The sequence below is a fragment of the Artibeus jamaicensis genome, unplaced genomic scaffold, assembly GCF_021234435.1.
Source record: "Artibeus jamaicensis isolate MK-2021 breed Jamaican fruit bat unplaced genomic scaffold, CSHL_Jam_final scaffold_474, whole genome shotgun sequence".
In the NCBI taxonomy this organism is placed as follows: domain Eukaryota; kingdom Metazoa; phylum Chordata; class Mammalia; order Chiroptera; family Phyllostomidae; genus Artibeus; species Artibeus jamaicensis.
This window is the reverse complement of record NW_026522046.1, coordinates 19305735-19324640: the sequence shown is the minus strand read 5'-3', so window position 1 is coordinate 19324640 and position 18906 is coordinate 19305735. Positions and strand designations below refer to the sequence as shown.

The 18906-nt window shown below is 40.6% G+C and overlaps 1 non-coding gene across 1 annotated transcript; it reads right to left on the bottom strand.

Moving 5' to 3' along the window:
- Positions 1–763: 763 nt before the first annotated feature.
- LOC119062472 (U1 spliceosomal RNA) lies at positions 764–929 on the bottom strand. The gene has a single exon (XR_005084979.2). It is a non-coding gene; the product is annotated as a U1 spliceosomal RNA (small nuclear RNA).
- Between the last annotated feature and the right edge of the window lie 17977 nt (positions 930–18906).

Here is an 18906-nt window from a genome sequence, read left to right as displayed (position 1 = left end):
GGTCCAAATCTGTCCTGTAGATCTCATGTGCTTCTTGACAATATCACCTTCCATCCACACTGAGAGCCGGAGGAAGCCCTAAGGAAAGGACTTCACATGGCAAACTGTGCACTTCATTTTGTAAGAGACAAATGGCAGCTTCGGACTTGATTTTTCTCTCTTGGTACCTGTCTAAAAATCAGGCCTTTTTCCCCTTCGCTGACTCAAGTCAGTTTACTTAAATCAAAGACACAATTGCTAGAAAGGATATTAGACTTTTATCATTAATATACACAAAACTAATCAGAAAATAGAATTTTAAAGAGGAAAAGATGACCCTACCTTCATTTTTCTGTTATAATGTGCACACATCATTTCAAACATGTGGGCATTATGTAAGATTAATTGTTACTACTTGTCGTCATGTCTTTAAATCTTTTTTCTTTTCTTTTTATTTATTTATTTATTTTTATTGTTTTTCAAGTACAATTGTCTCCATTTTGCCCCATCCCTTCCCCCCACCACAACCTCCCACCCTCAATCCTACCCCCCCTTTGGCTTTGTCCATGGGTCCTTTATACATGTTGTTTGATGAGCCTCCCCCTTCTTCCCTGTTATTCCCCTCCTCCTCCCCTCTGGTTACCATCTTTATGATGTAAAATTGGTCTTAAATAGACCAAAATGTTTTATGATTATGATTATTATTATTGAGGCGTTGATTTAATTTTCAATTACTCTTAAAAGTGGAGATAATTACTAAAAATGTCTTTTTCCTTTTCTTTATCAGGGGAGAGCAGGAACACAGGCCCCCACTACCACAAGTTTTGCAGGGAAGTTTCCCACATTTGGGGAAATTGCAGGGGTCAGCACATCCGCAGTACAATGGATAAGCCTCGCCCAGGAAAACCACCTCCTGGGCGATCTTGGTACCTCCCCTGCCAGCTAAGCACACTACTAAAAATGTGTTTTAATGTTAAATCTAAGTTTTGTCAAACCAACAAATACCCCTGACTCTTTACCCTTTGTTTGGCAGAGAGGACTTTATGAAAAAAGCACAACAATTTGAACTACTTCGTCAGACACAGAAGCTGTCCTTCTAAAGCTGGGATCTGTCCAGCTGGCAGTGTGGCATTGACAGGCGAGATCTCTCCCTAACTGCCATTTCCACAACCGAGAAGGGCTACATGGTGTCACACTGTGCAGCTGCCTCCTTTCCAATGAGTGAAACTACGTTAGGTTTATGTTAAAAGCCCGTGACGATTTCCCTAAACGAGCGGTCAAGCCGCATCATGTACGTTTCTAAGGCACATCTCTGTCTTATAATGAGGATCTACTAAACCTGTGGACTCCCTGGGCGTGACTCCGTGTGCGCCCCGCCGTCCGGAGGGCAAATATGCATCCTGAGATTAGTCCTTTAAACTGTTTGTCGGTAACGGCCTCATGGTTACAATAGTTCATACTTGATTTTTATTGTGTGCCAGGTCTTTTATAAACAATGTTTATAATTCTGATAACAATCCAACGCAATGGGTAATTATTCTCATTTTTTTGATGGAGAAACTGAAACTAAAAATTATCAGAGTAAAGCTGTGCTTCACGTTGAACTCCAATTGTCATCATCCCCAACGTTTCTATTTTATACATAACTTTCCTTTTTAATCCTCCACACTTTTAAAGCCTGGAGTCTACTTGATTGTCAACTTCAGAGAACTTCTCTCTATTCTCTACTTTCTAAGACTTTCTAACACATTGGACTTGGCTCGCCAATGTAAACCATGCTTCTAAAAAGCTCTCTCTATAGGATTCTGTGTCTTTGACTGGATTTATGAATCATGGTGACCTTGCACAGTTTCTTGCCTTCCCAGAGAACATCTTTGCCAGGCCCCTTCCTCTCCATCAAACTCCCAGCTCTGGCCCCTCCTATCACTTTCTGTATGAGGGCAGAGGCTATTAACTAGCAGCCAGGCGGGTTACACCCATCCTAACATATATTTGGTTTATCTAACCCAGTACTATTATTCATTTTCTTTTAGCATTGTGACCACATTTAAAACGGAGTGATTTCAGAGGCCGAACACAAAAGATCACATATTCTATGATTCCATTTATCCAGTGTAGGTAATATCCAGCACAGGTAATATCCATCGGTGCTTTCCAGTGGCTGGAAGGAGGTGAGAATGGAAGTGACTCTTCAATGGGTGCGGGGCTTTATTCTGGAGCACTGTAAGTGCTTGGCAACCAGATAGAACAAGTGATTGCACAACATTGTGAATGTATTAAATGTTACTACATTGTTCACTTTAACGTAGTTAATTTTATCCTAGTTTGAATTTCACACAAATGAAGAAATTTGTAGAGTGGTCACAGATTTTCTACCTTTGTTGGGAAACCTGATCTCACATTTTCTCCATGTGACTGTCAGCTACAGTGGAGTGGCCACTATTCTTTCGAATGAGATGTGCTTTAGGGACAATCACTGCCAGACAGGAGTGGTCATTTGAGTTGGAGCGTAGGAGTCAGGGCCAAGTTCCCACATATCCGAGCTGTTGACTTTACTGCAACAAAGAGCTATTTCTCTGTGCACTCCATAAAAAGCAAGAAAAGAAACAATTTGCTGGGAGATCTAGTCTTCAAGAAGAAAATGGGGTCAGTGGAAAGGTAAGGAGACAAATATTCTTTCTTGAAAAAAGGATATTCTTTTATATTTAATAAATGAACAAAGTCTATCTATATCGAACCAATATCAAATGGAAGCTTCATTCCTTCACCCATCTCTGGGGCATCTGACAGGTGGTTCCTAGCACTGTGTTACATTTTCATCATGGAAACTAAGAGCAGTGAATTGGAAGAGGCAGAAAAAGGGAGAAAGGGAGTCAAATGAAATAGAGACCAGCAGTAGCAAACAGCAAAAGCATAAAACAAATAGTTTCTACTCTCCCCCTGCCATCCCTGACACTCTGTACAGTAGCAAGAAGACAATTCCCTCCTTTAAGGGTCATTGTGGACTAATGTCTGAAATCAGTTTGGATGTTTTTACTCCTCTATTGGAAGCCCATATAGTAAAGAATTTAACCTTGCCCCAAAAGATCTCTGGTCTTTGACCTTGACTTCTGAAGGTAATTGTTAAGCCCTGAGAATGGCAGGCCTGATAAGAGTGTCTTTGTTCTCCTGGGCCTTGGTTCACCAGGTACTCTAACAATACAATACATGGTAGCAGCTGCCTATACCCAGATAGTCTTAGGGTGGGGGGCTGGCCACACCAGAAAACCCAAAATCATATTTAGGGTTATGCCACGGGAGACAACCTTGAGGCTGAGTTCAGCCATGAGGGCAATGAATCTATCAATGATGCCTCAATATGAACTCTGAACATGGAGCTTAGATGAGGTCCCCTCCATGGTGATACTCTGTGTGCATTGTCACACAGTGATGCCGAGAAATGGATGTGTCCCGGCTCCGTGGAGAGAGGACCATGGGAGCTCCATGCTTGGTACTTCATTGGATCTGCCCTCTGTGCTTCATCCATTTGCTGATTTTCATCTTATCCTTTCCCTCAAATAAACTGTCACCATGAGTATAACAGTTTTCAGTGAGTCCTTGTAGCAGAGGAACAAACCTGACCTTGGCTTGGGATCCCCAGAAACGTGCACCTGCTTTCAGAAGGGAGGGCAGTCTTGTGTGGGCGTTTTCCCTTTAAGATTGCAGTTGGCTAACCTCTTCACAAAGTCTCCCTGATTTTTCTCTAAACACATATGTGCATGCATATACACACACATTGTATCTTGATTACCTCATGGGAGTAAAATTCATGACGACAGGGACACATTTTCCCTCCTACTCTACCAACTTCCATACTGTTTTAAATTCTCATAAATATGCATTGTGTGTATAATAAACACATTTAAAGAGTTTCACCTTTTCAGCACTATTCTTCTATCAAACGAAGATTCTAGGGATAACGAAGATAATTTATAAAGAGAAATAGTAAACTGGAAACCAATCACCGAAATAATTAAGGTGCAATTATGCACTATACAATTCATTTTAATCCTTGGCAAAATTTGAAAGAAGCGTATTGAATTGTGTGTATAACGTGCCTGATTCTAAATGGCAATTAGGTCATTTAAACCATAATTAGAATTTTAAAAGAAATCATCATAATTTCTCTAAATATGCACACTGAGTCGTAATACGGCTTTATGGAAACCACAGCAGAGAATCATTTAAATGAAGCTTAGAAAGTTTCGTGAGTTTGTTATGTCTGTGTATGTATTGGACTAACGTGAGGTCTTCAGTCTGAAAAAAAAAGAGACGAACTCCTCTAAATGCCAAATTTGGAACTAAAATAAAATAAATATTTGGAAACGTATTAGAAGATAATAGAGTATGAGAAGTATAGATAATACTGAAATAATGTAAAATAAAACAAACATCTGCTGATTTCTCCCTCCCCTCTTCCCTCTCCATCCTAGGAGCTGGGGTAAGGTAGGGCCCTGCACTTAGGCCAAAGGTATAACGGTTTCACAATGTCAAAGCCAAAACTGTGTTGGAGACAACGGCAGCCAAGGCTGTTTGTTCGCACACTGGGCCTGGGCTCCCTCTGTCATCACCTTCATTTGGGCAGGAGTTCTAAGGGGGTAGGGAGGAGAATACGTTTATAGAAAAGAAGAGGAATCCCAGTCTCTGACTGGCAAGCATTCTATTAAGGTGGATTTTTAGAAGTGGTAGAACCTTTCTGTTTGGACTTCAGCCACATTTCTTGGTCGGCTTCAAGGGGGCAAGTGAGAAAGAAGTGTTCAGTGCTAGGGGTGGAGGCTTATAATTTCCTGGAACAAACTGAGGTTCAGGGGATCCTATTTTAGGTCAAACTATCATGGTGGTCTCAGGGCGGGGGGTACAGGGCTGGCTACCACGGCCGGCAGGCAGTTTTTCAATGAAGTCAGGGCTGGACAGCTGTCAGCTCTTGCTCTGGGTGGAGTCACTGGCCTCTTTCTCCCTTTGTATTTTTTCTCCTGTTGCACTATCCGCATTCACTCCATACCCATCGCTGCCCTTCCTTTTGATCCTTAAACACGTGACCTCGGTTCCTGCAGTGGGTCCTCTGGTCTCTCTCTTCCTCTCCAGGGAATGTTCTCCTAAATCTTCACATGGCTCAATCTTCAGCTACTCGGGCCTTTCCTACCACGTATCTGCTACTCGGGCCCATTTAAACCAATCATTCAAATGAAGAGAATAGGAAGAAAGAGCCTACATTGAAATTTGCTTATATATGCATGCATAGTGAAACTCTGGAAGTTACATGAGCATTTAACAACTGGGAAGGAAGAGTGAGACCTGAGAATATGGACCCGTGGATTTCAGGGGGAGATTTGTGATTTCTTTTCCTATAGCCTAAACCATGCAAATTGAACCTGCAAATTCACTGCCTATTCAAAATATTTTTTAAAAAGTAAAAATACATTAACAGCAGCCATTTAGCCAGCCACCATCACTACACCTTGTATGTGTGTATATCTGGATGTTGGTCTGAAAGAGACCTTTTTCCACATTTATGGTCAGATAATAATTTGTCTGAATATAGACAAGTAAGTTGAAAACAACTCAGCACAGAATTTTGAATATGTTTTTCTGTATTGCTTTCTAATATTCAGTGTTCCTGACGAGAAATTGGATTCCCCTTTGTTGTCATTGTTGTTAGGACCTTCTCTTTATCTCTAATGGTTTTCTCCACTCATTTAAAAAATCATGGCAAAATACAAATGGCCCAAGATTTATCATCATAACCATTTTAAGTGTGCAGTTCAGAGGTATTAAACACATCCATACTGTGTATAACCATCACCAACACCCATCTTCAGAGTTCTTTTATTTGGCAAAACTGAAACTCTACATGCTCATCACATAACAACTCTCCATTGCCCCTCTCTGCCCCTCCTGGCCCTGGAAACCACCATTCCCTTTCTCTCTCTATGAATTAGACATTTGACGTACCCCGTTTAAGTGATCATAAAGTATTTTATATCTTATGTTTCTGTAGCACCCGTCAGCATTTTCTTATTTACTCATTTCTTGTCTCCCACACTGTGTTTTAAGCTCCGTGGGAGGAAGGACACCACTTTGCTGCTCATCCCCCTGTGCTCGGAGCTAAGAGCACGTCAGGAGCAGAGTAGGAGGTGAGTTGATGAATGCTAAGTGACACCCACAGAGCAGTTCCTCCGCGGAAGGAATTCTCAACACCACTTTTTCAAGAGGTGTGAACCTGGCAAACGTTTAACAGGTCATCAACTGCCTGCCTGGGACAGGGGGTGGGCTTGGGTTTGGTCTCAGTGGCCTGAATTTCTGACTTGCTGCCTGTATAATATTACAATGAAACCACTGAAATAAGCCTCCACTTAGTACAATTAGGATCAAACTAGCACTATAAGACAGTCGGGAAAAGTTCTTATGATGAGAAATCCTTAAGTGAAGTTTCTTAGTTGGCAAATAACTGGTGCTTTTCTTTTCTCTTGTCTTGAAACAGAAGATTACTCTACAGTCTTCAGGTAAATACAGGTTTATCCTCTGCTTAGAAGAACCTTGGCTATGATTTTGTTAGAGGGCCGATATTCCTTTCTTTCTGGGACAGATTAAAGTGAGACAGGGGGGATCAGCCACATTTTCTTAAAGGGCCAGGTATTCAGCATTATATGCTTTGTAGGCGGTACAATTTCAGCCAAACTACTCAACTCTGCCGTTGTAGCACAAAAGCGGCTGAGACAATAGACAATATGTAGAGGAATTAGCATGGCTGTATTCCAGTTACACTTTTTATGGATACTTAAAATTTAATGTAATATAATTTTCATGTGTCACAGAATATTATTCTTCTTTAGATTTTTTTCTTCCCATTTAACCAAAACCATTCATCTCTGTTCCTTTCTTCTTTTCTTGATTTTTTCCCTTGTGGTTTGCTGGCTTTCTTTAGTATTTTGTTTGGTTTCCTTCCTCATTATGTTTTGTATATCTCTTGTAGATTTTTGGTTTGTGGTTACTGTGGGGTTTATGTATAAAATTCTGTATCTATAGAAATCTGTTTTAAAGCTGATAGTCATTTGAATTCAAATATATTCTAAAAGGGCTTACAGGTTTACTCCCCACTCCATGCTCTATATTTTTGATGTCATATTATAGATAATTTTGTTTTGTGTATCTCCTAATGACTTATAGTAGTTTGAGTTAAATTTGGTACTTTTGTCTTTTTACCTTTGTAGTAGCAGTTTAATTGGCTGATTTGCTGTTAAATATTTGCCTTTATCTATGAGATTCCCCCTATACATATATATTTTTCAGGTTATGGCTTTTTTTCCTGTTTAAAGAAGACAATTTAACATTTCTTGTAAAACTCGTGTAATGGTGATGAACTGCTTCAGGCTGTGCTTGTCTGGGAAGCTGTTAATCTCTCCTTTGATTCTGGATGATAACCTTGACAGGTAAATTATTCTAGGTTGTAGGTTCCTTTCCTTCAGGACTTTAAAGATGTCCTGCCAATCTCTTCTGGACTTTAAAGCTGCGGCTGAAAAGTCAATTGATAACCTTATGGCATTTCCTTTGTATGTAACTTGTTTTCCTCTTGTTGCCTTTAAGATTGTTGCTTTATCTTTAACTTTAGCCATTTTAATTACAATCTGTCTTGACATGGCTCTCTCTGGGTTCACCTTATTTGGAACTCTCCGTGGTTCCTGGCCCTGGTTGTCTATCTCTTTTCCCAGGTCAGAAAAGTTTGCAGCCATTTTTTCTTCGAATAAATTATCTGCTCCTTTTTCTCCTCCTCTGCCTCTCCCTCTTTCCCCTCCCCCTCCTCCTTCTTCTTTTTCTTCTCCTCTTTCTCCTTCTCCTTAGATTCTTATGGTATAAATGTTTATGTGCTTGATGCTGCCCCAGCATCTCTTAAATATCTCCAGTTTTTAAAATTCTTTCTTTTTTTTGTTGTTCTGATTGGTCGTGTTCCACCAGTCTGTCTTTTAGGTCACTGGCCTATTTTTCTGTATTAGCTAATTTGCTGTAGATTCCTTCTAGAGTATTTTTCATATCAATTGTTATATTCTTCAACTGTAATTGGTTTTTTCCTTTCTAATTCTTTGGTGAAGTTCTGCAGGTTCTTCTGTTCCACTCTCAAGTTTGGTGAAGCCGCCCATGACCGTTACTTTGGATTCTTTATCGGATGAATTACTAATCTCTATGTCATTAGAGTTTTTTTCCTGGGGATTTTTTTTGTTCCTTCATTTGAGAGATATTATTCTGTCTTCTCATTTTATGTGACTTTCTATCTTTATTTATATAAATTAGACAAAATACCTATTTTTCTCAGCCTTGAAAAAAATGTGGCTTTTTAAAAACAGCTTCTGTGTCAGACGTGAGTGCTGCGTGGTTTTGGCAGAGGGATCTGAACTGAGCGGGTTCTGATGGCATCCAGGGCACCAGCCTGCTGGATGGAGTAGCTCTGAATGTGGAGGCCGCCTGTGTGTAGTGAGGCCCTGCTGATCCTGCTCCCACCTTTTGTTTGGAGACAGAATAGGTCCCAGGCTATGGGGCCAGAAACAAATAGTGGTGGCCTTGCAGATCGAACAAGCACCTGCAGAGAGCTCCCACCTGCCCCATCAAGGTAGATGTAAATGCAAACAACCGTACTCACTGGCACTTTCGATCCTGCAGATCCTGGAGATATCCCATGGCTCTCAGACCAGGTATGGAAACAACACAGGTGTGCCTTGTCAGGCAAACAGATAACGGGGTGGCATACATATACAATGAAACACTACTCAGCAATAAAAAAGGACTGACATCGCCCCATTTGTGATGACATGGATGGACCTAAAGGGTATGTTAAGGGAAATAAATCAGATAGATAAGGACAAATACCACATGATTCCACTTATATGTGAAATCTAAAAAAAATAAATAAAACAAATGAACACAGGAAACAAAACAGAACTAGACCCATAGATACAGAGAACAAGCTAATGGTTGCCAAAGGGGAGGAAGATGTGGGTGAAAGGAAAAAGAAACCCTTAAAAATAAGTGGAAATAAGTTTAAAGTAAAATGGTAAAAAATAAAACAGACCCTGAGGAACATAAACACTCTTACCTCCTTAGCTATATAAAAACAGGCAGTGAGCTCCATTTGGTCCATGGGCAGGAGTTCACCTACCTCTGGACTAGATGGCTCTCACCTTGAAGGAAGGATGACCTGTGAAATATAAAACATAATCCCCAGATAGTACAGAGCACACAGAAGACAATGCATAGATAGTCCCATTTCATTGAGTGTGGATCATCTTGAAACCAACAGGAAGAGAAGGACTTTGTCAGCTCTCTAGTAACTATAACTACTCTGTATTTGAAAACACGGGTACACGGAAAGGTGCTACCACAGGGCAATGGCAGTAGCTTCACTCCTAGAAGAAATTCTTGGACTAAAATTACACACTAACTTAAAAGCCTCCATTGAACAAAGATGAATAAGCTATTTCCTTCTCACTAAGGAGAAAAAAATATCATGTCAAATTGCACAAAGAGTTCATGCACATGTATACATTTTTCTACTGGGCCTCACTATTGCCCTTGACTTCACCTTAAATCATACAGTGTAAGGATTAAATCTGCAACACTCTAGGACTATGTGTGTGTTGGCAACTGGTGTTTAAAGCTAAGAGAGCCGAGGCAGAGAGGAGTTAAGGAACTTCCCTCAAGTCACCCAGCTGCCACATGTGGAGCTGGCTTCGGACCCAGGCAGTGTGACCTCCGAACTCTCTCTTTTCACCACTGTGCTGTGTTTAATTCGCCACATCTTTTAATTTTCAGGCTAATAACACTCTTGCTCTTCAAGGGAAACTGCCCCCCCTATAAAGAGTGAGAGTTTAAAAGTATTTCATCCACTGCAGTAAATAAACCGTGAAACATACACATTCAAGACAAAAGAGCAGGCTGTACTGAACGGGCTCACCAGCCTGGCAGAGTGGGACCTAGCCAAGGCCTCCTCGGGGAAAGCACCTGGCTTTTACATATAGACCCAAGATCGCCTTTTTGGAAAAAGGCTTATATTCTTTTTGGTAAGAAAGTAGGGTAAAAATTTATTCTTCTATAGAAATGCTCTCTTTGCCAGGTTTCACTATATATACTCATATATGTGAAGCATAATGAAATAAAATTTCAAATAGGTGTAAAGTACCTCTTAGAAATGTTTCCATCCAATATAAAAAGCTAAGCAAAGTTCACATTATTTTAAAACACTAATTGTAGAATATACTGCAGGCACTATGGTCTCTTTTGGTGAAAGGACATTGGTCAAAAGTCTATTTCAGAATGCTAAATATGGGATCTGGCAGGTAAGTCCCTTTGGCAGGTTAGGTAATTTTCTGTTCAGAACTCTTTTGTTACTCTGTGTGAATTTGATTTGTATAGGTGGCACACTGGGATAAAGTGACAGCTTTCTAAAGACTCCCTTTAATAATGTTCTAGGGCCCAGAGAACTAATTATTTAGCCATCCATCAAATGTGTCTTTCATACTTGCGTACTTTGCAGTTCCAAAGGATGGAGGTTAGCAAACTTGTTAGTGTGAGTGAGTCTAGGTACAATGAAAATGTCTTGCACAAATTCTTGTTTGTGTTCAGGCATGGATGCTCATCATGCGTATTTCTACACTAATCTACTTGGGGACAGTAGGGTGACTTGATTCAGTGCGTCCTTCTGAATGCTTATTTTATGCACTGTAGAATGTGCAGTGTAACTGGCCACAACTTTCAGTGGGATTTTGTCTCTTTTTTTCTTTTCTTTCCTTTTCTTTTTGTATTTTGAACAGCCAAGTAAGTTGTACAAGAAGAGAAATAAACTTTCTTTCCTAGGAAGAAGTAACAAATGAATAAAATGTGAAGGTTATTTTCTCTATCACGCCCCTCCTCCACCCGCCCCGTCAGCCAAAGAGGCATGTAACTTGTTCTGCTTCACCCCTTCCAGAGATGAATATGACACGTTCCAAAGAAGTCACAGCAAACTTTCCTGGATATTGTTTCCAAAAACTAAAGCCAAAGTTAACAAATCCAAACTCTTGGAAGGGTCTGAGAGATACAGTGATGGGAGGGACATGCAGACGGAGCTGGTAGGAATGTAGTTTTGGGTAGAGAAGGCAGTAAGGCCTCAGCTTTTGTTATTTGGAATGTGAGCTCACGGAGACCAGACTTCCATTTTTTTAAGGGAAAGTTGGAAATCCAATCTTTTAACACAAAGAACTTCTCGCCCCAGCCTACTCAGGAGAACAGGATTAGCCAAAGAGGTACTTTTCCTGACCAAAGAGAGGAGTTTTCCGCGGTTCAGAAGCAAGGTCATTTTGTGGCGAGACCTTCCTTATGCACAGTCCTCACAGCCCCTCTGTGGGCGGCGCGGGGAGGCGTGGCTTCAAAGGTGCTCTGGGGCGGAGGGGTCCCAGGCACTGGGATTTGGGGGAGCCAATAAAATGAACTTTGGTGTAGAATCCCATTTTAAAGGAAGAGAGGAAACGATGGGAATAGGGAATAAATGTAAAATGTTAAATGTGCTTGCATAAGATAACATTACAACACATCGAGGCACCTACAGCAGCAGCGTGGCTAAACAAAACCTGGTTTTAAATACTGAGTTCAAATCACAAATCTCAAATTTACTTGCTGTGCCTCTTGAGGGAAGTTATGTGAACCCCCAATACATGTTTCCTCGTTATTACAATGGGAATAGTACTGCATAATACTAAGGCGACCTCACAGTGCTGTGAGGATAAGAGAAAATTTCACGTGCATTGCGGTTTGCTGAACAAGCGGGACGCGTGAGACACCATCGGAAAACGTCTTCACTGGTGTGGAGTCAGTCTCTCGCTGTCCTTTTAAGTTTCTTTGGTAGGGAAGTCCTGCTGCTGTTGGGTGAAAATGCAGGCAGATCAATTAATTTTCTGCTTTGCTTAGGCCCCGAGAAGTTTTCCGGATATTCAAGGTTGCTAACACTACCGCAATTCTGAAAATGGTCTGACCCCATATAACAGTAAGAAAATCCCAATTTAAAGTTAGATCTGTCTCCCATCTGGCAGACGGGAAGGGCGGGGAAGGAAAGCGCGCACTACTTTGGTTCTGCTGTGAGAGGCCTTGGCCCGCTGGACCTGGCAGGTGGTTGAACGTGGACCGTTCCTTGGCCATTTTGGTACGTGCTTCTGGGGGCCCCGCTGGGATGCTCCGACCATGCAGGCCCACCATTGTCCTCCAGCCTGCCACCTCCTCCTTCAGCCCTCCTTTCTCTGTTCTCACGGTGGTCCACAATGCCCACTCTGTTGCTGGCTGCGCTATTACTTCCCCAGAGAGTCCTCTGAAGTAGGTTTTAAAACAGCTCCATGCTGGCATAGAGCAAGTATTACACACACGCACACACATATGCCATTATTATTACTATAGTTGGAAATAATTTATTTGAGAGATTACACAAAAAGACATTTATCTAGTTCCAAATTAGGCACTTTGTAGTATAGACACATTTTAAGTGTTTTTTTTTATTAAAAATGGACAATTTGATGCTTGTTCCACGTACCTATTATACGTGTTCATGAGGTGTGCCAGCATAAGATGTGTTAACTAAATATATGTGGAGCTTTGTGAAAAGGGCATGGAAGACTGGCTGGAGAAGGCGGCGTCTGAATCAAGCTTTTGGCAGGTGGGGAGGGTTAGCCCTGGCGGCTCAGAGAGCAGGGAGCGGGAAAAGGGGGAAGTACAGGCAAAGGAAATACGTCTGGAGCTGACACCCGTGGGTGACAGTGTGTTACAGCAGAGTTCAATTGTGGGTGATGATGAAAGCTAGTACAGACTGAGGGTTACCGAATGCTTCATCTGGACTACATGACTATGTGATATATTCTTCTCAACTCTGTGAGGCAGGTATTATTATTATCCCTTCTTGTGCACAAGATGAGATTAGGTGAAGATAGAGACCTGCTAATCTGTAAATGATCCACCAGGTGGCACCAAAATATTATGTTCCGAGTATGAAGCTCCTTCAGGGAAGAAAACCCAAACCTTCGACTGTGTTGAGATGATTATAAAACACAGTCTCAGGTGCAACCTAGACAGAAAATAAAATTCTCATCCAAGTCCCCAGTATAGTTGGTGTAGAATGATATTAGGGGGAGAAAGAGAGGCAGAGAAATAGAGTCTTTTTCAGGAATATGATCTTCATTTTTAATTTTTTCTCTTTAGATTTCAGACAAGAGGCTGTGATGGACATCACCATGTGAGGAACATGAGAGGAACATGAATGTTCCCAGGGACCCCATCATTTTCACTCCATGTTTGCTTAGTTGTCTTTTTCTCAGGGCTGAAGCTCTGCTTGTTACAGAATCGCATGTCATCAAGAATAGAAATACAATAGCTCCCTTTTATCAAAATACCAATTAAGGGTAGTGAAAACAAATCTATGCATCCAGCATTCGAGCTAAACACAAGAGTAAAATTAATCATTTCTCTGATTTTAAAATGCAGTTGTCATTTTTCTTCATTTTGAAAATTTAGTTAATTATATAGCAAAAATAGTATGGCTGACCACTTAAATTATTAAAATAGTTAATGAAATTAAAATGTCTCTTTTTGCTATTGTGTTCTAACTTTAGAGTAGACAGTTTTTTGTTAAATCAACACAATTAATGAGTTATGGTTTAAGAGTTGTAATTTAAGAAACTTTAAGGTGTTTTTTCATCCCCTCACCCAAGGATATTTTTTCAATGCTTTTAGAGAGAGAGAAACATCCATGACAGATTGGTTGCCTCCTATACACTCCTGAACAGGGAATAGTACATGATGAGACCACTGATCAAATCTGCAGCCTACGTGTGTGATGGGATCCGGAATTGAACCCGCAACATTTCAGTTATGGACAACATTCCAACCAACCAAGTCACACTGGCCAGGGCAGAAACTTTAAGGGTTTGGTTTTATTTTGTTTTTAGTAATATTTTAATGGCTTAAAAAACACTGCATACCTTATGAATTAACACTTTTTGCTGGATGAACAAGAGTCCATTTGACAAAATTTTGTGAAAATATCATGTGATAAAAAAATCTATGAGGGGTTGTTCTTTCAAATTTGAGGATAGGGCCCTGGCTGGTGTAGCTCAGTGGATTGAACGTGGGCCTGAGAACCACACGATCGAGGTTCGATTCCCAGTCAGGGCACATGCCTGGGTTGTGGGCCAGTTCCCAGCGGGAGACTCACGAGAGTCAACCATACATTGCTATTTCTCTCCTTCTCTCCTTCCCTTCCCCTTTAAAGATAAATAAATAAAATCTTTAAAAAATTGAGGATAGGTACTTAGTAATTACTTAATTTTCCAGGTTGACAGAAAATGGATAAAGGAACAGTAGACATTAACTCTTATTCTTTTTATTTTTCTTTGGGGAGGGAAGAAGTAATCTATGAGTAAATGCACAGCACATAGTGAATTTAAAAATACTAAGTCATTCTAACAAATAATTTGATGGTAACTATTAGTTTTGTGTATATACCTTTATAATATTTTGTGTGAATCACTTTAGTAAAATATTGCTAGCAGTCGTAACATGCATATGCAAAAAGGACATAAATATTCCTTGTTTTGCAAATGTTGGTTTGTGTGTGTGGCGTGGGGGGGGGGGTGCTGTGGTTTTGCACTGCAGAGAGCAGACTGTCTTACTCTGCCTGAATGTCTGCCTGCTTCCTTGCCCCGGGGCATCATCCGAATGCCCACCATTCCTAAAGTGCTTCAGGATCACTTAGGCTAAAAGATGCTATTTATTGTGAAGTTATCTTAGTTTATTCCCAAGGGAATTTCATCATTTTGTATTTGTGAAAATTGTCAGTGTGTCTTTCTCAAAATGCAATTATCTGAAAGAAGCAAACCCACACAGAGTGGACCCCTTGTCTTTAAAGTCATTTTATTAAGAGTAAATTAGACGGGAAAAATGATAGTCTAAAATGCATTTTCAATAGATTGCTGTCTAAAATGCATTTTCAATAGATTGCTGTCAGGCCTGCTACCTGTCAAATGGAGAGGCCTGAAGTTTCATAGTGACATATGGATTAGCCCAGTCTTCCCTGCAGCGTGAAAACTAAAGACAATTGGTGATGCATGGGGCAAACTTATCTTAAAACAGAGACATCAACAAAGGAATATGACAGGGTGAAAAGACAGAGTGCAGTCTGCTGTCCACATTTGCAAAGAGATTCTGTCTGAATCCATAACTTCAATACCCTGTGAGACAGAAAAAGAGAAAATACACATTAAGTGTAATTGTTCATCGGATACTTCGTTTTAGCAAATGCTGTATTTCATTGTCTAAGGCGAGGAGCGAATGGGAACAATGGATAAAATAGCTGTAGTTATAAAGAGCCATTAAAAAGAACCGCGTGGTATTAGAATTATTTGATTTTCAAAAAACATCCATCACAGAGACTTTAAATTTCAAATTTCTCATCCACTAATCAATGGCAAAAATGAAGGCTGGACTGACAAAAGAATCTGAGAGAAAAAAAACTCTTTTCCCAGTTAGAGCTTTCAACCAGACTGGTGATGTCATTAAGTTCAGGGTTTGTTTGAAAAAAAGTGTACCTCAAAGTTAAAGAAAATTATATAGATCTGCTTAGGTCTGGTAAAAAAATACAGTATGGATTTTCTTTTAATCCTCCATGTGAACAATTTCATAGAACACTTGTCTGACCAGTAACTTTCATTTAAAAAGAAGTGAAATTCCTCTAAGAGCCATTTCAACCCATGTTTCCTAAAGGACTCCAGAAACAGGTGTAATAACACAATGCAAAGTGGAAAGTGGTAGAAAATGGGGCATCACATTATATGAACTGCTGGGATTCTAAGCTTGGCATCAGAATGCCAAGCCAACCAAAACCATGCATAAACCAAAGTAAGATAGTTTGGGCATTAACCACGCCTACTGGAGAACAATGAAGAGCTCAATAGGAAAAGTTCAGGAAAGGGAACCTTTGGGGTGCCCTAAAGAGATTTATCTACAGGACGAGGCTCCGTGGTGACTACTACTTTGTCCAACTCTCACCTGTGCGATGGCTCCCTCTCCTCAGGACAGGGCTGGCTCTGCAGAGTCATTGGTTTCCTACAGAGTCATTCAAGGGAAGCTGGAAGGCCTGTAGGGGTGCCTACCAGAATGATGTTAAATGTTCATGAATTTTTTTCATAAATAAGGAGTCATATTTCCTAACTAACTTATTAGGGTCTTTTAGCATATCCGTGTCCTTCCTAGCAAAGCTCAGGGTCCTGAAGATTTGAAAAACAGGGTCAGTGGTTTTCGAGGTTGTCCTTGGTAGAACCAGAAGACACGTATAGGATGCTACATCAGAAGGACCTCATGATGTAGGTTTGGAGGGGGCTAAGGACACAAGATATTAGGAAGGAATGAGCAAGACATTAGGGACACCAGTGAAAGCAATTGCAAAGTTCACAATTTTGCCTGTAAGTAGAGTACTACCCAGAGAATTTAGCTCATTGATACTTGCTTTGGTACCGTGTAGGGTTAAAACATACATAGAAAAATTGCATAGAAGTCAAATAAATATTTTGCACGTTTTACACTGCGTTTTACAATTCAGTTTTCATTGAATGACTGTTTGTGTTTTGTATTCATTATATCCCTTGTTAATAAATCTCTTGCTTTCTTCTACAAGCCCATAGGAATGAGCTTTGATTTCTCATTTGTGGAGTATAAACTCACACCCCTGAAACCACAGCATGCACTCTTCTGATATAATTGCAGTTGCTTTTGTTGCTATTAGATTATTTTCTTGTGGTGGTGGTACTAGGATGGTTACACTATTATCTCAGCATTAACATACTGTGTTAGATAAGATTGTTTTCAACTGCATAAAACAGATCATCATCAATTATCCAAAGGAGAGTTTGTTTTGCTCTAAGAAAATAGATCAGAGATCAGCCAACCAGGACTGTTCTGGTAGCTCTTGGTGATGCCAGAGTCTGCGTACTTTCGCTCTTTCTCCTGCTCCATTTTTGGCGTGTGACTTTTCTGCACATGGTCTCCTCGCAGATCCCAGACTTTTTATCTCTAGCCTTCTCTGTGCATCACAAGTATAAGGAGAAGAACACCACAGAGAGAAAGGGTGGTATCCTTAGCAGGAAGGCAAGCAACACTTTCCTAGAAATCCCCAGTGACTTTATGTTTACTTTTTGTTAGCCAGAGCTGTGCCTGGTGACCATCCCTACCTGAGAGTGCTTCAAAATAAAGCTCGTAGCAGGTCACAAAAATAGTGCCTTGTGTGTGTGGAGGAAGGAGGGACTAGATAATGGTGGGCTGGATCCCACACAAACATCTCAGAGTGTACAGAGAGTGAAATAGGAAAATGCATTTTTAAAAAGATAAAACAATTAATTGCTTAAAGAAAACACATTGGAGGGAAGTATAGACCCATTCCAGGATGGTTGAAAATTCCAGTAGAAACTCTGACTGGTGTGGCTCAGTGGCTTTGGTGTTGTCCCACAAACTGAAAGGTGGCTGGTTCTATTCTGGTCAGGCCTCCTGCCTGGGTTGTGGGCCAGGTCCCCACTTGGGGGCATGTGAACGGCAACTGTTCGGTGTTTCTCTCCCTCTCTTTCTCCCTCCCTTCCCCTCTCTCTAAAGTTAAATAAAATCTTCAAAAAGATAAAATGTTCGTAGGGACTATAAAGAGGTTGATATTTGGACCAAATGCACCAAGGAAACTATTTTTTTTTATTTTAAAAGGATTCGAGGTTGCGTGTGTGAGATGAAGAGAAGCAAGGAAGAACACGAAAATGAAGTAATAGAAAAAGCTAACCACGACTTGTTTCTTCACGATGTTTGAGAACCAAAGTTGGGCAGGTGAGTTTTACATGGGGCTGCAGTGATGAAGAGCAAAGGGGTAGTGGGCAGAGCTGGCCTGTTCTGGCTTCTGACTCATTGTGGCCTGGGTGACTGGGTGACTTAGCCTCTCTCCCCGTGTCTGTGAAATTGAGGCAATGACAAGTCCTATCTCACTGGTTTGTGAGAGTAATTGTCATAACGTTCAACACATGACAATCCATGAAAATATATTAAATAACATTGGTTGTGGCATCAATATAATCATTAATCTTATGATGTCAAATTGGGAATTATTTCATTGATCCTGGCCCAGCTGCACTTCATACAGCTGTACTATGTGACCTTGGACAAGTTATTTAACCCTGTGCCCAGATTTTTTTCCTTAACAAAATGAATGCAGTAATACCAGCCTCCCAGGCTGATTGTAACAAGCACATACCAGGATTATGTAAAAATCCTTTAAAGAAAGAAGTGTTATATTCATGTGTCAGGTATTAGTGTTACTGTATTTATGTATTTTCCCCCTTGTCTGTCTGTTACTTTTTTTCTTTCCTACTCTCTATTTACTCCCTCCTCTGAAACTAGTACAGGGTAGAGTAGACAATATTTGGGATCTTTCTAAAAATTACAGTCAATAAGTATGAATGACATTCCTTAAATCTGTAACCTCTGGTGCTCAAATATTTATCTATAAGAAACTGAGCCATGGTCTAAAATACTCCTTGTGATTTTTATTTCCAATGGAAAATTATATTTTCAAACTGTGTGCCAGAGATCAACATACTATTCTGACGATTTACAAATTCTAAGTGCTTCCTTTCGGCTCTGGAAAGTATTAACATTGCCTACCTGTGTAATAAACAATTCCCGTGGAAAACAGCTTCATCTTGGAGAGTGTCCAGAGAAGCAGAGTGCAGGCGATGAGCCTCTGGCCGTGGGCTTCCTCGAGATCTCCCCCGCCACCTGCCTTTGGCCTGGGGGCCATTCCAGGTGCACAGGCCTGAACAGCAGCCCAGCCCTCGCCTTCATTGCCAGCTTTAGTCA